Source organism: Ambystoma mexicanum, chromosome 2p (genome assembly GCF_040938575.1).
Source record: "Ambystoma mexicanum isolate Mex_15411 chromosome 2p, UKY_AmexF1_1, whole genome shotgun sequence".
NCBI classification, from domain to species: Eukaryota; Metazoa; Chordata; class Amphibia; order Caudata; family Ambystomatidae; genus Ambystoma; species Ambystoma mexicanum.
Window position 1 is genome coordinate 424,421,455 of NC_090923.1, and position 6,372 is coordinate 424,427,826.

The 6,372-nt window shown below is 40.9% G+C and overlaps 1 long non-coding RNA gene across 1 annotated transcript in view; it reads right to left on the bottom strand.

The window, feature by feature from the left end:
* Positions 1–6,143, bottom strand: part of LOC138565884 (uncharacterized) — a 166,515-nt gene extending 160,372 nt beyond the window's left edge. The window contains exon 1 of the long non-coding RNA XR_011301678.1: positions 6,032–6,143. This is a non-coding gene — a long non-coding RNA (uncharacterized lncRNA). The remainder of the gene's footprint in view (positions 1–6,031) is intronic.
* Between the last annotated feature and the right edge of the window lie 229 nt (positions 6,144–6,372).

Consider the following 6,372-nt stretch of genomic DNA (forward strand, 5'->3'; position numbering starts at 1 on the left):
CGCATAGTGCCACAATAACGAGAGAGACAGCATTACAGCGTGACCAGAAAAGCAATATCAGCAGACGAAGGACCACACTGCGGTACCGGAGTGGGTCTTTCTGCAATGTAATGAAGTACTCCGAAAGACCTACAACTGTGGTGAGTAGCAACATGTGGGTTAGGGAGTCTCGTGCTCTTGTACTATGATCCCGCCTAATAAGTGAACATTATTCTCTGCCTTGTGCTTTACCCTTCGTTTAGGAAGCAAGGCAGCAGGGGGGACTGTGTAGGAATTCTAAAAGTGCTGGGCAGCTTCGCAGTATTTCCTCAGGCACCTTCTCTCCCCAATCCTGTAATTTGTCACTCCTGACAGGCACAACTATCGCTTTCACATCTGCAGGCTTCAGTGTATAGCAAAGACGTCCCTCTGCTCCTGTCCAGGTGGCAATAGGATTTTAGTGGTTTCCATTTAGCAAGAGTCAAAGGCGCTGTTTTTGTCCCTGGATCTTTGATATGCACATGTTTTGTTTCAAAGTTACTGCAAGGTTACTGCAAGTGCAAGTGCTTTTCACTTCCACGCGCCTTTTGTCTTGTCTTCTGTGGAGCCAGGAAACTGTGTCCTGCAGGCATGAGGCATGAGGCACAAGCAGCGCTTAAGTGCTATATATTAAAGCATCATTATCGTTTGGCCTTGGACATCTGCTTGCAATCACAGTGATTTGGTAATATGGGCCAATACGCACTGATATTAACGATACATATGGTGATCCATTCTTGTATGAAATGTACATCAATTTACAGGGTTATCGTGACCATATTGTTCGTAGTATACTTAGAAACAATGCTATGTGATGCCACTTCCTGTGATGGCACGTGGGGGCGTGGTCAAATGACATCACTTCATGTGATGTCACGTGGGGCGTGGTCAAATGACATCACTTTCTGTGATGTCACTCTTGGGGGCGTGCCATTGTCATGTCACTTCCGCGACTCCTGGCATTTTGGTGAAATGACGTCCCTGCCCGTCAGGGCAATTAGAAAGCAACCCTATTGAAGTTGCGCAGAAATTCACATACCTGGGCGTCATGCTGGACAACTCACGTTCAGAAACCTGCATGCAGCGCTTCATATGGTCGAAAGCAAGATCTTCAGCAACCCAAGCACGAATGCTAGACAATACATTCGGCAGGTTCTCCTTGATTCCGCTGCTAACCTATTACAAGTCGAAAGTGGTTTCCAGTTTATTGTACGGAGCAGAAGCCATGCCAGCTCTCCCAGAGGAGATTTGGGTAAAGATCGAAGGATTCTTCTGGAGATCAGTTCTGTCTCTACCGAACTCTACATCCATGTCGGCTATCAGGAGAGAGCTGTTAACGCAAATAAATTAAAAAAAAGAAAAAAAAATTATAAATTGGTTTTCTACCGCCTACATTTTTAAGGCTTCTAACAGTCTTTGCAGACCTATCTGTGTCTGATCAATGAAAACTAGGTAATCGGCAAGAGTAAGCGTGAGATCCTCGCGTATCCTATTTTCAGGGCAAATGAGCGTGGAATATCTGAGGCTTTGCTTATATCATGTATAAGGCTTCGGAAAGTTGGTATTTCTTCAGTTAAGAGAGAATCCTGGTTTAGTTTGACTCTAACTGAGGTCTGTTGGTCTGTTGGATCAAATTATGAACAGCAGGGGGGCATTTCACGTTCTCTAGTATTTTCCACAGTATATTTCTCGAGATTAGGTCAAAAGCCTGTTTAAAATCAACAAACGCAAGTAGATATTCTGGTGACATTTCAAGGCTTGCTGCTTTAGAGCTGTGATAGTTATCAGATTCACACCAGTACCTAGGCCTGGTATGAAACCTGACTGGCAAAAGTCCATTATGCCCTCATTCTGTCAACCTTATCAGGATCAAACAGGGAAAGATGTTGCCTGGAATATCAAGAAGAACAATAGGTCGATAGTTGATTGGATCGTTCCTATTTACTTTCTTGAATAGAGGTATTATGACCGAAGTCCTCAATGAAATCAGGATAGCACCGGTCAAAAGTATTTTTTGGAAGATCAGAAGCAGAGTCCTTGCCCAGTCCTCGGGGTTAGCTTTTAAAATAACATTTGTCAACCCATATGGCCCTGGGGCCCTCGATGAACTCAATCTCTTGACTAAAATTACAATGTCATCATCTATCGCAATTAAATTCAGATTTGCACTATCGTTCTTTAACAGGCAAACATCATCATCACTTTTAGCAAACACTCGAAAAATTAGGTACCCAAATGTTCTCATTAATAGTATTTGAAATAGTAGAGGCTGTGGCATCCATAGGAGAAGAACTTGATTTGGAGGTTAAGGCCTTCAACATTTTCTCTCCTTGAACCTGTTTTTCTCTTTCTCTGTGATGACATAGACGGCTTTTATAGTTAGTGTGAAGATTTCTTAACAACTAAGTCAGGTTATCAGGTTTGGCACAGATAAGCTTCCTTGTCAACGTTCTCCTTTTGTTTTTTACATTTTGGACAACAGGATCATAGACATATTTATGTGTTATTTGGACCCAACTGCCGGTTTTATGGACCTGTCAGATTATTTCAGCTGCTGGGTCTGCACACTTTTTTCCAAATCCCTAGATAAGGGATTTTCCAATTTCCTTAGATTAAATGGATTTCATGTAATTTGATTGCTCCCATGACGCTCTAGTGGGATTTTATAGAACTAATTCTTTCTTTCAGAGGATATACACCATGAAATCGTGAGCATGTCATGGTCACTAGCTATTTTAGGAAGCTATTTTAGGAAGAACAGCAAAGACTTTTAATCTAGTTAATGTGTTGTCTGAGACAAATTCATAATCCAGAGTAGCTTTTGAAGATTCTCTGGACCATGTGGGATTAGGTAGAGTATCCTTTTCTGATGAACCATTTAACATTTTTAATCCTCTCACTTTTATTAGGTACAACCATGATTTTTGTCGGGTTATAGGTGATTGCGCTTTACTCCAATACATTTCAAGTTTAAATCCCCTACTATTAGTGTCATACCTATTACAACATCCTGGACTATTAAATAAAGCATATCCATTGTTAGTTGGAGGAAAATTGTATTTGATAGCACCACAGGATTCCAATATAAGTTTAGTATCGCTATCTGAAATGTTATAGCATTATCTTTATCTCTAAATATAACTCTTGACAATTGTAAGCATGGATGTGGTGAGGCCCACGCCATCGAAATACTATTCATATCCAGCTTTGCAGCGGTCAATAGACCCGCGGATGGTCTCCCCTTTCCAGAATGGACTGCCGGATTCCAAACAAGTTCATAATCAGGCAGAATCAGTTGAGTTAACACCCAGGTTCCTGCAAAGCAATAATATCAGCATTTTCGAAAGAACTATTGGATGGTTTCAGCAAATATTTATGACCTCGGGTATTCCAGCTACCCAATTTAATTAATCTTGATTGATCTCACTTTTGGCAGTCATTTTTTACTTGCTTATTGTGTATCGTGAATTGCCTTGGTCAACCACTCCCACTTGGAACGATTGTCCGGGGAGTGAACTGATTCAAAATGCACTGTTTTTGCTAGATTACCGGAGTCGCCGCTCTAGTTTATATATATCCTGTCTATGTGTCACCTCATGTTTGTAAGTGGTAGACTGCAGCTACCACGAGCTTGCTAGTGATAAATCACACAACATCCTCAGCAGAAATGTTAGTACTATAATGGCAAGGTAAATGGGCTCAGATGGTTAGGCGTCAATTTATGTCGTGTCTCAGAACTTTGTTTTTATAGGAGGTGACAGTTTATGAATCAAGACCTGGTGCCTAAAAGCTAACAGTCTGGGGCCTGTTTAGGGTTCTATGTTAGGCGTACCAGGAGACGGTCATTTATAGGACAACGTTGGAGTCAAATCTGCATTGGCAGCAAAATTGTCTGAACTGAGTATGTATAAATGATTTGAGAGGTACCACATGCCAGGACTAAGCAGCCAACAGTGGGTCTTATTCATCCTCAAGTGTAGATATGTACTGGGTTTCTTTGTGCTAGTTATGTACTCCCTCACCCTGGCATGCACTGTAAATGTCAGTGTATGAATTTAAATGGTCGCTCACCATAGGTGAGTTGACAGCCACGCTGTGCCCATTCTTTAAGACAGCGCTGACAGTTATGTTTCTACTGATTCACTGTGCTTATATGACAAATATAAAGCTGAATTATTTGTTTAATATTTATGGAACCAAGGATCCATATGTATTTATGATTATGAATATTTGATCATCTTTATAGGTATTTATAAAGCTAAATTGCTTACCAATCATTATTTGCTGTCACTGAACTCATTGCGCATTAACCATTCTGTTATTGAAGGTTTTAGAACGTGGGGTCTTACAAGAAAAGGGGTTTCCAGGAGCTAGCTCCGGTACTCGATCCTCGTGGAGGCCCACACCCAGTTCTCAAGGGGCTCAGGGTTGGTGTTTGCTTTTCTGAATCCTGTTCCCCGGATCATCTGCTACACGCATGTGCCCAGTAAGATGTTCACCCATTTCTCTTGTTACCTACAGGTTGCTGTTAAATCATACATGGCCACAGGTGTTCACCATACATTACTAACTAAGGGCAGAAACACCTGTCATTATTGGGAGTAGCAAACAAAACAAGCAAAGGTAAATCCAATAGGTTTGGCTTCTTATTAGCTGTGAAGGTGTCTCTTTATCCATGAATGAGTTGTTTGCATGTGTGGGTGTGTCTATTAAATGGAAGGATGTGTGGATCAGTATGAAGGTGTGCGTGACTGTGTGCAATGAGTGAGTGGCTGCAAGAAGTGGGGAGTAGATGGATTAGTGGGTTGATGGATGAACAATCGAGTGGTGGTTAGGCAAGTTCATACTGGTAATGGATTAAGTTGCAGATAGAGATGTAGGTGAGTGACCGAATGGGTGGGTGTTAATAGTGGATGTGTGAGTTGGTAGGTGGGTTAGTTGTTTGGTGGTTTAGCATGCAGCTGAATGGATGGATCTGCGAGTATGCAGATTGGTAAGTGGATGTGTGAATCAATTGTTGAGCAGGGTGTGTCGGTGATAGATGGGTGTGTGAGTGACTGGGTGAATGTGTGACTAGGTGAATAGGTGGGTGAGAAGATGGATGGCTTCTTCAGTGTGTGGATGCATACTGAGTGGCTGGAGATGCAGAGAGTGTAGAATAAGGAACCAGGTACAGTTCAGGAGGTGGGCATATCATCCTCCTGGTTCCAGTGATAGTTGGACATGGCAGCCCTGCTCTTCCTATGTTTTACAGAGCATATCCATGGCTGGCACTACTATGCCTGAAACGTTGCTCACAGATCCATGCGGAAAGCAATACCTGGCATGCATTACATTTTCCCATCGATCCCAAATGCCTTTATAATTGTATTAACACATATTCCACCAACTAATCTAATCAAAATAATGTTTGCTTCCTTCTAGCTGTCATGTTTGACTATTAATGTTAGTTATAATAATGCAAGGTGCGACACGCTATTCTACATTTATTTTCTAAAGTGCAATTTCAGAAAGCGTACAAACGTTTCACTGTAGTACTGTAAAAATTAACAGAAACGGCATGTGTGGCTAATTGGAAGATACACCCTAGACAGACACAAATGGGTGCACGATGTTATTGTCATAACGAATATTGATATTACAAATAAACCCATTCTGTTTTTAATCACGTCTGTTTAACCAGAGCAATTTTCCACAAATGCTGCCTGCTACTATGCAAATATACATTTCATAATACTGCACTGTATTACCTGCAGAACACATTTATTTTTATATTACATCACCTTTTCGATAGCAAATGTACCGATTCAGACCAAAACAGAGTATTAGATGACCCTATTTAAATAAAAAGACATTTAAAAATGAATACATTAATTTAGGATTCACATGCACTAATAATATAAGGTGTTTTGAAACGTTTGGGTTAAAGGCAGTTAAAGACATTGATCATTACTATATATACCGAGACCTTTTGCATTTCTCCTACATTATGACATCAATTATTTAATTTTACCTGATATATGGGAAACTGCCTAATATTAGCAGGCAGTAGAGTACAGACAATCATCTTCGAAGAACAGCACACCATATGCACTGAGTATTTCACTGCCATTCCTCAGAGCTGCACAGCTGAGAACAAAGCAGCGTCAGTTTCTCTGCATCGTCGATGAGCTCTATGATTTATGCTGAGACACTGTTTCCTTTTTATATCTTTACTGCCAATGCTCTCAAAAAGGGCATTTCAGGATTGAACTGTCTCTCATTTACGTTACAGACACACTGTCCTTGTCAGCTGCTCGGGTACAAATATGGACATAATACAAGTGCTTCCTTTGTTCTGTGAAAAATAAAACT